Raw genomic sequence first — 14,491 nt, 5'->3', positions numbered from 1 at the left:
TCTAATAAAAGCTCAGATAAAACAGTAGATGTAGAATGAATAGACTTAACCGTAAGACACGCTAATTTACCTATAGCTCAGGAATTATAAATGAACAGTCCAGGAATGCCTCGAATAGAGGCAGCTAAACTAACGTACTCAGTCTTGGATAGAAGTGTCAAATGAGAATTGCAGTCTTCAGTCAATAAGGGTCCTTCACGCACAGTCCGAGAATGCAAATGAGGGGACATAGAAAACATCAATAGGCTTAGACATGATAAAGCACATGGGCCACCAGAAATGTTCGCTGGGATGTGGGACCAGGAAGTGTTGCCACAAGAAAAGAGCCATCCAGAAGGTAGCAATACATTATAGTAGTGGCTACCAGAAAGAACAAAACGTTTGCATGTCATAGATTTACGGACTGAGAAGCACATGTCAGGTGTACGAGTAACACATAAAATCTTCACATGTTGAGAAAGTGTGGGAGCCTTCTCCATTTTAATATGCCAGCATTTTCCAATCAATAGGGGATCACTAGTGAAGTTGTAGCAAATATCACCCTCCGTGACATTAAACGTAACAATGGAGAAAGTCAATGGGGAATCCAGTTCTGTCAAAACAGTGCACGAAGCACAATAATCGTAAGCAGAAAAGTCTGAATGGATAAAGTCAGGGTTGGATTCCGAAACATTGAAAAAGTACAACAAAGAAGCAGTCTAAGTAGGAACTGCAACGAAGCATGTAGACAGCATATCAGTGACGGACCAAAGATGCGTCATGCAGAAATTAGAAGAATTGGAAATCCGATGAGCCAGTTCCGTCCAGAAATTAAGCTTTGGATCCAGCAAAGAAATGGATCTACATCCTTGGATGTTCAAGTCACTCCAGAATCTCCCCGGGCCATCTCGGCCCCAAACGCACCCTGCCGAACGGAGTCCAGCAACGACACATCCTGCAGCAGCAGTCCACACAATGCCCTAAGGGGAAAAAAAAGTCAAAAACAGGCATTATTCATTCACGAACGTAACATTTATAAGCAGGGACTGTGTCCCATTTTTCCTGTCCTGGTCTCATTACTAAAATTACGTTGTCGTTGCCTGTTGCAATAATTTCAGCCTGCTCAGGGGGTTGATTAGGTGACAGAACCCACACTCTGGCTCCTGGATTTTTATCCGTTGAACCAAAACCTTTTTCTCCACGTACAGTTAACAAGGTTAGGGCAGTCCCTTTCTTCACCACACCACTGTAGACAGGCATAATGACCAATTGGGCAATTCGATCTGCAATTCTGATTGTTAAGTCCAAGTCACTACTATTTAGGAGAATGACTTTGATTTCTCCTTGATAATCACTGTCTATGACGCCTCCAAGCACTTGAATGCCTTTCAGTGCTAGGCTGGAGCGCGGAGCAATTAAACCAAAGTGTCCTGCTGGTATCTGGACACCGCCTCCGGTCTCAACAAGAACAATATCTCTCTGCTTTAGAATAAAGTCGTTTAAGGAATGTAGGTCTAAACCAGCAGCTCCAGGAGCTGCTATGTGTGGAGCCAAAGCTCCAGGCGTAATTTCCCAATACAGTATTGTAGTCTCAGCAGTGTGAGGTTGAACATTAATTGAGGGGGACAACATTCTCATCAAAGGTGTATCAGAATTCAAATAAGGACGATTATTTAAGATCAACAAAGCATTAGACAAATGATCTTTCCAATTTCTCAGTGAACCATCAGACAATTTACGTAATTGATCTTTTAAAAGGCCATTCATTCTCTCAATCAAACCTGCAGCCTGAGGGTAATAGGGTATATGAAATACCCAATCAATATTGTGCTGGGCACAATACTCTTGTATCAATCTTCCTTTAAAATGTGAAACATTGTCAGATTGAATTTGTAATGGGGTACCATAGTACAATGTAAGCAAATCAAGAGTTTTGATGGCATTCATTTGTGTAGCACGTTTACAAGGGGAAGCAATCAAATAACCTGAAAAAGTATCCACAACAGTACATGCATATTGGCAATTTTTACTCATCGGTAAGGGATCTATGTAATCAATCTGCCAAATCTGTGCAGGAGACTTACCTCAGTGTAACTGACCTTTAACTATCTGGGGTACCTCTCGTTGTCGAGAGTGCTGACACACGGGACATTGTAATATAACAGTTTTTATCAAATCTAGGGGTAGATATATTCCTCTATCCATGGCCCACCTGCTAGTAATTCTTTCTCCAAAGTGACCCGCTTTTTGGTGCACCCACCTTGCCAATCCAGCCATGTCAGAGTCTTGCGTATCCACCTCAGCATCAGAAATTCTAGATTTTTCATCTGCAACATCATTAAATAATTTGTCAATGGAATCAATGGACGTATGGGCATCAACATGAAAGACTGTTACAGTACTCTGAGGTAACAAATCTCAAATCTCTGCCCACAATTGTTTTCCCCATAATTCTTTTGAATTAAACTTCCAGTCATTTTTATGCCATGTAGAAAGCCAAACTGCCAAACCATTAGCAGTCGACCAAAAAAGGGGCACCACTAACACACTCTTCTCTCTTTTTGGTATCCTCCCTATTCTTAATTGAAGGTTTGTTTGCACTGCTGGGGTCTCTTTACCGCCTAATCCTGTGATATTAAAATACTGTCCTTTAAATTTCTTGGGATTTCCATATATTAAAGTGGCCTCCGCTCCTGTATCTACTAATGCTCGAGCCTGCTGTACATTACGATGTCTCCAAAAAATTTCGATATCTACGTATGGTCTTTAATCTTTCCGAGCCCAATCTCGTACTGGAGCTTGACCTATTTACTAGTCACCTTTACTCTTGTTTGCTGCCCAAGACAAATCAGGATACAAACTCTCATATTGTTTAGGCAGTATATCTTGCTCGTACATTCTCTCCTCATAAAATGGATTTCAGTTATTTGTAACAGATTGTGATCTCCGATCAGGAGATTTATCTTTTTTGTCTCTTTTTCTCAATTCCGGAGATCTCCCTCGGTCACCCCTGCTCCTATGGTCAATATATTCTTCCCTGTCTCTCTCACTAACTGCGTTCGGTACTTAGGAGTCTCTTCTCTCTCTCTCTCTCTCACTTCGCCTATATAGCGATCCATCTCTTCTCTCCCTGTGGTAACTTTCGTCACCACTTCCATCAGAATATGTACGCTCATGGTCTTGTTTGTTAACCTTCCTGCTCCTTTCCTTCCTGTCCAGTCCTCACTTTCGGAACATGTACCATCATTTTGAAGTAGGTTCACCATCGATCTCCTCCCTACGTACCCCGTCTTTAAATAGGGCAAAAAACATGTCTCGTCTAGATAATTTGTTATTGTCTGTGCGAGACTCAGGTCTGGAAGGTCTTTCGACCTATATCCATTCTCCTAGCTCGCCCAATTCACGGACAGCTTCAATCCCGTTAGCTAATGTATTCCCTGTCTGATTTATAAACAATGTCATCATCACCTACTTATAAGCAGAAGGAGCAGTACCAATGATTTTATTTCTCACAGAAGTGTTAAGCAATCTGTCCATTAATCTGTCAGCTGTACCTAGGAAAATAGATGTTTTCATTACTTCTTCCTTTAATCTCTGTGATGCATCTCGCAGTGTGTACCAGGGTCTCTCATTTACAGGCCAATCTGATTCAGTCGGGTATTTATGGTTACAGCCATCCACAGCCAATTGCAACAAACTAGTTTGGGCATTATTTACGTAACTTCTGAAATGTTCCTGTACAGTCGGGTCAGCACTTAATGTACAAAATGTCACTGCATCTCCATGGTCTTACATTATTCCTGCAGCGCCTAACTCGAAAATTCTAACCATCCCTGTTAACAAACTCTCACCAGGTTTCTGCCAAAACCGGTCTAAAATGTCATTGATCTCTTATTGCGTAAAGTCCTCTAAGCTGTCTAGAGCTATCCCCTGGGGATTATGAGGACCATCCTGCAACTTTCTTCGATGTATTGGTTGCGCACACATTTCTCTGCGCTCCTCTGATTTAATCTCATTGCTAGTGTGAGCAGACTCCGATTTGTTACTATGCTCTTCAGCTGAACTTGAAAACTCTGACGAGTCCCAGATATTTCCATCCCACTTTTCAGGGTCCCAGTCAAGCCCTGCTTTCGCAATGACTAAGCGTACTTTCCTCCTGTTAACTCTGCCTCGTCTATGTCTGTATTTGTACTTGGCAATACGCACTGCAGCTCTTTCTGCAACCGTCTGGTATGTTTCCAATTTATCTGCCAATAATTTATTTTGACATCTCAACAGCGTGTTAGCGTTTTTAACCTCCACAAACTGCTCTTCAAATTCTTTACATTCATGCTGTAACTTCACACATTTTTCATGCACTAATCTGTAAACATTTAGCAAAATCCATCCCCTTCGTCCTAATATAGCAAGCTCTTCACCTTTCGTAACCGGCACTTTCTGCAAACATGACACCATCTGGGCCGGTTCAGCCTCTAATAAACACGAATTCCAGTTTTCACTTAAACCAGTAGAATCAGCCTATTCGTGAGCCAGCCCTTCATACAGAGTCGATTCCCATCCAGGAATCTCCAAAGGAAATTCAGTCTTTGTTTTCCTTAAAAAACATAATGTATCTTTTACTCAACTTCAACACTATCAATGCCACAACGCCAAGATATAGACCATTTCCCTTTGCAACTACTCTGTTCAATCCTGTAGGCCTATACACCAAGATGTAATTGATTTCCCTTACACAACACACAACTTCACTTGTTCGATCCTATGAGTCGACGCCAAGATGTAATGAATTGGGTTCTGGCACAATTTGGAACTCCTACTACTTACTAAGCTACAACATAGCATAACCCAAGCCACTACTTACCACAGCCCTCCTCAGGATGCATAAAAACACTACACATAGATACGTAAAATACCAGCCTGAGAAAGGAATAATGCCGATTGCACACGCAAACCACTAAAAATACTGAAGATCTGGAGCCATAGTCTCAGGGAATATGTACAACAATGCAAACAACTCACCACTGCTTGTCAAGAAACAACGCCTCCCGGCAACAACAACGGGTAATCAGCATGAAAACAACGCAATTATTTGACACAACGTCTTCCGACGAATCAACGCGCACTCAGCACGACACAACGTATTTCGACGAATCAACACCTCCCGGCGACACAACGCGCACTCGGCACGACACAACGCAATTCTGCAACACAACGTCTTCCGACAAATCAACGCCTCCCGGCGACACAACGCGCACTCAGCACGACACAATGCAATTCTGCGAGGGAGCAACACCTATAATTTGGACATACCTGTTGGGAGCTGATTTCCCTTACATGGACAAGGGGCCCGACCTTCCCTGACAGAATGTATAAGATTAAGTTTGCACTTGTATTTATTCCCTGATTAGAAGCAGTGTCCTTTCTGTCATCAGTTACCAATAAGAAGGGAATTTCACCATCCTTATATACAACAAATGCCAAATTTCTGGCCAGGATGGCGCTGCTGATGAACCCCTTGGTTAATCCTCTCCTGAATTCATCCTTGAGAGAGGGGAGGCTCCCTTTGCCCTGGAAAACGGCGATGGTGATCCCCCTCCTCAAAAAGCCGGGATTGGATACCGGGGTTTTGGCCAATTATCGTCCAATTTCTCTTCTTCCGGCCCTTGCGAAGCTCACGGAGAAGCACGTGCATGGCGTGCTCTCGGACTTCCTTGAATCAAATGATCTACTGCATCCCTCGCAATCCGGCTTTCGGCCTAACCTGAGCACGGAGACGGCACTTCTCGAGGTGTCAGAGGTCATCCGCGAGACACTGGATGCAGGGGGGAAGGCTGTGCTTGTCATGCTGGACTTGTCGGCGGCCTTCGACACCGTCCCCCATGAGGCTCTACTCACCAGACTTTATGACATCGGTCTGAGGGGGACGGTGTTCAATTGGTTTACATTGTTTTTGGAGGACCGTCGACAAACGGTCTGGGCTTCTTCGAGCGCCGCTGAGATGCCGCCACTGGGAGTCGGAGTTCCACAGGGTTCTGTGTTGAGCCCGACTCTTTTTAACATCTTTATGACCCCTTTGGCGGCACTCGTGGAGGCTTCGGGGGCCCAGATCGTGTCCTATGCGGATGACACACAGCTTCTCTTCACCTGCAGGAAAGATCGGTCATTTGACGGGGAGAGCATCCGGGGATGTCTGAAGAGGGTCTTTGACTGGTTTCAGCAGAATGGTCTCAAGGCCAACTCCAGTAAATCAGAGGTTCTGCTATTTGGCTGTGCTTCGGAACCGGAATGGCGTGAGTGGTGGCCTGTGGACATGTGTCCCCCCGCCGAGTCATCTGCGGCTGCCAAAAATCTGGGAGTCAAGGTTGATAATAACCTTACGTTCAGATCGCACATTCTTGGTCTGACGGGCACCTGTTTTGGCATCCTAAAGATGCTCCGGAAGTTCCTACCCCTGCTTACAGAGGAGCATAGAAAGATCACTGTCCAAGCTCTAATAGGATCCAGACGGGACTATGCTAATGCTCTTTACTTAGGGCTTCCGGATTATCTGATCCAAAGGTTGCAAGTGGCGCAGAACTCTGCGGCTCGCGCCATTTTCGGCCTTCACAGGGGGGCAAGAACATCTGGGGTGCTACAGTCACTTCACTGGCTCCCTATCCGAAAGCAGACAATGTTTAAAACCTTGACGCTGGTGCATAAGGCACTCTCTGGCTCTGGAGCTAAGTATCTGCAGCGTAGACTGGCCCTCTATCGTCCGGCCCGCTCTCTGCGGTCGGAATCTTTGTTCATGGCCGTCGTGCCCCGCGTGAGGAAGGCTCGCACCGGGGGTCGTTCCTTCAGCCTTAAGGCTCCCCAGCTGTGGAACTCTTTGCCCCTTGCTCTACGTAGCATTTCTAGTTTGCTCCTGTTCAGGAAAAGCCTGAAGACCTGGCTTTTCAATCTTTAGGTTGTTTTCTTTTCCTTTGCTCTCTTTTTCTGTTTACTGTTATGTTTTTTAACTGCTGAGTCGCCCTCATAAAGCGCCGGGACACTCTTGTTGAGTAGCCGTGCGCTATACAAATAAAACTTTAACATAACATAACATAACATAACAGCACCTGGCTAAGAAGACTTCACCCACCCCCTGTCAAAGGAAAACAGACAAATGATACTAATGCACATTGGGGTCTCTTTATTACATGATAATAGGATGACAAGAAAAGAAGTAACTAAACATTATCACAATGACCAAAACATTCACACACATAAAAGCTGAAAAGTAAGCATATGGTTAGATATAATAGGCTAACTTGGAACACCTCACCATAATCCTAGTCATCTCATCAGCTGGATAAATATTTGTTCCTCTCTTTCCGTCTGGTCTGGTCAGGACTCTCTGTTCCACAGCCATGGGTACACGTCTGCACCACGCTGCTTCACCAGACTGCCATGAACGTAATGACAGAATAACAGACCAGTAAATCTCTCCCTTCACTAATACAGAATGCATTTTCTCATCGAAGCTTCTAGCAAACTCCTCCTATGGTTCCCATTGAATTCCTGTGCCAACTGGTGCCAAGGCCACTCCTCAGGGTAGCTAAGCCTTTGTTATGACCTCGGCGCGAAGTGAGCACATTCCTTCGATAAGAACCGGTCCTCTCTAGTTCATAGCTAGCGAATAACACATTGAAACTAAAACATGGTCTTTCACCTACAAGTGGATCAGAAAGATCGCGTCAGAAAAGAATATGGCGTTTTTCGTGTATAGGCCTCTTGGCCCCAAAAAAGAGCAAAGATCATAGAAAGAAGGCATAAGATCATGCCAAAGCAAGTAGGTAAACTCTGCCAGAAGGTGATGTAAAGTCGGAGGTAAAGTGAGCATCACGCATATGACTGAGATGGTGGAGGGCAATGGTCAAAACCACACCAGTGAATGTAAATTCTCTATCACTACATTCACTCATGGCTATTGCTGCTTCATTTTCAAGAATTGATTCTCCTAGTGGATCTTGACTCAACGGAGCAGAACTTTGACTATCTTGAGAACTGTCTCTAGCAATCTCAGCTGTAATAGTAGCTTCTTGTTCAATTTCTTCATTCAACATTTGTAGATAATTTGGAAAATCTGTGCATTCAATGCTATCTTTACATGCATTAAAAGAATCTTCATAGCACTGAAAATCTCTAAGTAATTCCATTTCAGTACGCCAAGGCTTGAACAGTTGCAGAAGCGCTAAATAGTAAAATTCCCATTGATCTGGTGATTCGCAACTGAGTTTCCTGTGGTTAATGAGATTTCCTTTACTATGTTTCAACAAACATCCATCACAGCCAATGACTTCATATTTTTCATCATTTATGTTCTCTGTAATATTTCTCTTAAAGCTGTAATATTGCAGTACTTCACAGAGACATTTGTTTTCAAGATGGGGACTTATTTTAGGATAGTACGTATCCAACCTGTTTGTTTCAACAATATCTGTGCTTTCGGGTTCATTTGACGCTAAATATTCAATTTGTTGTACAGTTTTCAATACTTGATTTTGTGTTGCAGCAAGACCAAGACTAACCCAAATAATTCCTCTTGACTTTGAATATAAAATTGCACATGTCAACTGATCCGAACATTCGTAGGATCCAATCTCCCGATGGGACAGCATCTTCAAACTAAAGCTGTACAATTTTTTAGTAAGTCTTCTCTTGTGAAATTTCTTGCCACATTTCCTTCAACTCCGTCTTTTCAGATTTTGTTATGTATGACGTAACATAGTGAGCAACAGCAATGGAATTATCTGCAACATATTGGATATCCATATTTGCATTCCATATCGACAAAATCACTTGATTGTAATCATTAATATACTTCAAAAGTTCACTTTTTTTTAATTGTAAGTATTTTGGGGAGATTTTCAAGTTATAGTACGCCTCACTGCTGACATGAGGCTGTTAACACTTCCTTTCGAAATTACAACACGTGGAAATCCCAAATGACATTTTGTATAAAACGTTTCTTTTGACTTGTATTTCCGTCAACAGTATTAGCCACATCGATGAGTTTGAAACCGTAAAACTTGCTGTCTTAAGGTATTTTCTTCTCCTGTTTTTCGAATACCACATGTAACATAGGCTTCAATGAAAGCTAATACAGTCTCATCTGAATCAGTTCCAAATTTAGGTGCATCCTTGATCCATAAAAACATATGTATATGAGGAGCACCTCTAGGTTGGCACTCCTTTCCATAAAAGAAATCAATAACTTCTCAAAGAGGTGGGTTGTTTGCATTGCAGATAAAATACATCATAGCTTGAAACCTATGATTAGCATATCTGCACACATTTACAGGATCCAAGGAACATAGTTCTCCTGCTGTCTTTATTCAATGTTTTTAATAGTTGAATTTGCTTCTCGAAGAAATTCAAGTAAATCATCCCATGCGTATTCAGCACAGTTTAGCATAACAAACCATGTAGGGATTCCTAAGTTCCATAACATACATTTAAGTTCTCTATGACGATGATACCAATACTCATTAGTACCACATTGACATGCCATCAAATTAATTAATTGAGATTCTAAATGACCGTCTCTCTGTTGTACTTTGTCCATGAATTCCCTCGCAGAAACATGTTGCAGATGAACTCCTGTTTTTAATATGTGGTTCACTGCATATGAAAGTCCAGACAAGTCACTTTCAAACAAAAGATGAAATATATATAGAATACATTGTCAAAATCTTGGATCTTCTGAGTACAATCTTGTTGTAAGATATTCTGATGCTGGACTTTGTATTGGTCGTTCATCATTCCATCCACCTTTTCCAGCGGGAAAGAGCTGTGGAAAACAACGAGCTTCCAAACTTCTTTCCCAAACTCTCATGGGAGTTCCCTTCGCTTTCTTCATTTGGAATAATTCACTAGTATTTTCAATCACTTCCTTAGAATGTAAAGGATGTACTTTATAATGTTTATACATTTCTTAACTTTTAGAGATGTCCACTTTTTCAATTTGGGCTCTTGAAATATTGCTATCATTTCCTAAAACTATTTATTGTTCTTCCACATACACATTTTTGTAGTAAACATTGTTTTTGTGAGATATAACATAGCCTTTTGCACTTTGCTGACATCTACTAATTCTTGCCATATTTTCCAACTCTTTGTAGGGACACCATTAACTAGAACAACTACAGGTTTAGTTTCATATTTCTCCACACCAATAGTTTCAATATTTGTTTTTTAAATCTAAAGGTAAATACACAACTCTTCCTTTAAATCCTCTTTGTAAATTTGTGAATACGAAAATAGCCTGAAACAGGGGCACAGACTGAATCAGCATGGACTCATACATATTTAAATCTACCAATTCTGGAGGAATAGCTACAGACTCTAGGTTATTATGTACAGCTCTAGAGGGCATTTTGTTCTCCTCTAATATGGTATAACAATATTTACATAACGTTGATCACTACCCAACTCAAAGCAGTCTTCCACCAACAAATAAGCTTCGAATTCCTTCCACTGATCATTGTTTTTTTTCACTCTTATAAATAGAGATCAACATTCCTTGTTTGATTTTTGTGGTGAGTACGTCAACAACAAATTCAAACATAGTTTGGTCTTTCACGACAAATCACCTTAAACTTCGTAATTTCTTCTTCAAACTTCTCAGTACTACTATCTTCCACCTCTTCTTCAACACCTACACTTATCATTTGTTCTTCACTCCTGTTCAGGACCAAAGAAACAAAACTCTATATCATCACAAACTTTTTTTATATCTGATATTGACCCATGCAAAAGAGCAGTGTTTAAGTCCCTTAACATGATTGCAGGCCTTTTTACATAGTACAATCTCCTTACTAACTTCTGCATTGCAGAGTGATGTACGGCTAACATTCTCAAATGATGAAAAACACTTTGACACACTTTTATAGAAAGACAAGCCTGAGCAAGCCAGTATTTTTTCTCATTTTGCAAGGATGTAGTCCTTGCAACATCTTAATCTTTTGTTTATTACTTTTTTTAGTTTACTCTTGTAACAAATTTCGTAAAGTATCAATAGACTCTTGGTGTATACTACAAATACTACTACAATCCCAAGTATACACTGGGGCTTTAGTACGTCTCCCTAGAACTTCATCAGCTATCAGTTCTTCTACATTTCTAGGAACCATCTTGTCTTGTTCAATTGCACAACCGTTCTTCACTTCATAAGCACGACCATTGGCATCAACTGCGTGAACTAATGTATTGTGTTGAAAATAGCTCTCTTCATTAAAAAAAGCTTCTGAAGTAGAAGTATGCTTCCATTCTCCCTAAAAACCTTTTACAAAAGTTAGTCTGTTGATTTGTCTTTTCCCTTTAGTTTTGTTCTTCATAGAAAACATTGGTTTATATAATGTTCGCATTTTCTTTAAAACTAATATGAACAATCTTCTTTTCAATTCAAAAGCCTTTTTGACTATGCTTTCAATCGTTTCTTCTTTTTATAAAATGCAGATCTTTTTATATATTTCTTGCCATGTTTCAACAAATTTTGTAGAACTCTACTTTCATACATATGTTTCCTAATATCATGAAATTGTTTCTTTCTTCTTTCAACATAGATTTTTTCCTCATTTCCTGAATTTCTATTGATTCATTTTTTTCTTAATTACTTTTCATTCAGCAAATATTCCTTCTATTTTCATCATTTCCAAAATTAGTTCCTCTCCTTGAAATTCTTTCAATAAATTCCTTTGTTCTCTTACCACAAAACTTTTTTCCCACATGTTGTAGTTTTCTAATTCCTGCTGTCTTTTTATAAATAGTATTGTTTCTTTTCTTCTTTTCTCTTTTCTGTTTTTTTATCATGTTAAGTGTTTCTTAATAATATTGAACAATATCTGAAAAAAACAATATTTAAAATGAATTTAATATTATTTAAAACATTGTTTCGAAATATACTAATCTATTACTAAAGAAACACCTTCTATTTAAAATCTACAAACAAGTGCATATATAGTTTTCAGAATATATTCATCATCATCATTATCAAGAATACTTTATCCAGCAACTCAATGCCATAAAAGTGAACATATCAACCAAAAATACATTTCAATGACACATTTTAAAAACCAGAATTAAAATAAGAACCTTCTTAATATCAGTCAGAGGGCCAAGTTCTAATTACATGATAAAACGAATACATTGTATAAAGTGCAAAGTGTGGAGATCATATACAGTCAACTGAAATAGACAAGTATATACAGAGACCTCATTGATGACACGGACTGGGCCTTAAGACAAAAACATATAAAAACTAATGACAGCTATATAACCAATTTTTTCCTGCACCTAATGTCTCCTGTTAAAAAAAACTTGCAACCCCAAAACAGACCACGGGGAAAGATAACATTTGAAGGTACAGTAGGGCGGGCCTGACTTAAGAAAAATGACAGTCTCTGAGTAATGGTAATATGAATTTCTTATGAAAAGAAACATAATAATCACAAATGAAGAGTATCCTGCTCAGAGAAATGGTCCCAAAGACACGGTTTTAAGGTGCTAGGTTTTGAAAATCCTTGGGGAACAGCCAAGAGCCAGGGAACAATTTGCAGACAAAATCTGGTTAATACAAAATGAAGAAAGGGGATGCCAATGATGAGTAGATATCGTTGAACTTGGTTATGCAAAGATAATGTAACATATCCTCTCACCGTTCATTTTACCAACTCTTTTTCTTCCCTGAGTCCATGGCGCTTGACCATGAACTGCTGTTTAATATTTCTAATTTTGAGTTTATCCAAGTATGCAGGGGTGGAGGGTGGGACTGCCAAGAGCTTCTTTAAAAACTTGTCTTCAGCATGCTGCATGTCCTTTCCTTCCTTATATCCCCAAATATTGCAGCCGTAAGTTGCCAAAGGGATGCATTTTTCTTTGTATATCTTCATCAGGGCCGGAATGGGTTTAGATCCTAATCTCTTAGCAAAATGTAAAGTTTCCCCCGTTGCTCTAATGATAATATATTTTTTTGCTTAATTTGTGGCCACCCTGATCCGCGCTCATTAAAAAGTACCCCCAAATAGGGGAACATTGGAATCTTTGTGAATTTGACCACTTTACAGTAAAATGTAATCTTTTTTGTAACTTTCCTTGGCCGGTAGACATAGTGTGTAATTTCTTAAAATTTGTTGAAAGGTCTAAAGAGTCCATAAAAACTATAAAACCATCTAAAAGTGATTGAAGGCCCACTGCAGTTCTAGCTAATAAAACCATGTCATCCGCATATAAAAGTGCTGGGGTCATCTTGTCACCAAACCTGTGGATGTTTTTACAACTGGCTGTTAGAAAATACCCTAACTTATTTATATATATAGTGTGAATCAGAGGGGACCAGGATACAACCCGGTCGTACCCCGCTCTTCACATCCCAGGGGGTTGTCAGATCACCATTACTGTTATATCTGACAGCAGCTGTATTATTTTCATGGATAGTGTATAAAAAGGCCACAAACTCTGATTCGAGACCCATATCACTAAGAATTAACCATAACTTTGATCTGTTAACAAAGTCAAATGCTTGTGTCAAGTCCATGAATGCCAAATGCAATATACCCTTTTTAGCAATGGTGTACTTTCCTACCACTAGGTGTAATTTTAAACATTGGTCCAGCCATGCCGTTAGGCGGTTAAGTACGACTTTGCCCATTATTCTGGCTGCAGAATCTAAGAGTGAGATCAGCCTATAGCATGTAGGCTCGTCCCTAGTGCCCTTTTTAAAAATGGGAACAATGACTGCCTTTCCCCAGGATATTGGGAATCCATGTAACATGCAACATTAAAAACATTTTCCAAAATACTAGCCCAAACAGTAGGATCAGCCTTTTATAAATCTATCGGGACCCCGTCGGGCCCAGGGCCTTTCCACCAGATGTGGATACGATTGCATTATGAATGTCCTCTACACTAAAGTGGAGTGGCGTACTAATTTGCCCACCTTCTCTGTACTCTTTAAATTCTCCTAAGTTTGCATCACATTGTCAGCTGGGATTAGGCAGTCAGTGTTAGAATTAGGAGTTTCGGAAAGGAAAGGATGGTTGACTACTGACCAAAAATTGGAGCTATCTTTCAGCACACTAGCCTTCCCCTATGCTTCCCATGCCTGCTCAATTAACTGCTTCTTCCTATTCTTAACTGCTAGCTTATGGGCCTTTCTTTTGTCCCTGATTTCTGCTTTGTCTCTAGGGATGGATTTTAGGGCCTGCACAAGCTCCATATGGGTCATTGAACATGCACCATTGAACCACCTTACAGCCTTCGGACGTCTGGCCCCACCCACAACCATGAGGTCAGATTGTATTTCTTTTGTTAGTTTCCCAAAGGCTGTTAAGATAGAACTACCCTGTATATCGGGGTCTAGACAGGACTCAATTTCAGGGGTACAAATGGTATACAAATTATTCAGAACGTTATCTGGGACAACTGTTTCCCATTTTAGCCTGTTAGCCTGGTCTTTGGTACTAATATTTTTGTTAGACACATGGTAGGTTCT

General features: G+C 40.4%; 1 pseudogene; it reads right to left on the bottom strand.

Annotated features, from left to right (window-relative positions):
* Window positions 1-993: 993 nt before the first annotated feature.
* Window positions 994-1,611, bottom strand: LOC144752566 (deoxyuridine 5'-triphosphate nucleotidohydrolase pseudogene; annotated as a pseudogene).
* Window positions 1,612-14,491: the final 12,880 nt, after the last annotated feature.

This window comes from Lissotriton helveticus, chromosome 5_1, assembly GCF_964261635.1.
Source record: "Lissotriton helveticus chromosome 5_1, aLisHel1.1, whole genome shotgun sequence".
Lineage (NCBI taxonomy): Eukaryota > Metazoa > Chordata > Amphibia > Caudata > Salamandridae > Lissotriton > Lissotriton helveticus.
Note: the sequence above shows the minus strand (reverse complement) of the source record. Positions and strands in the feature narration are given on the sequence as shown.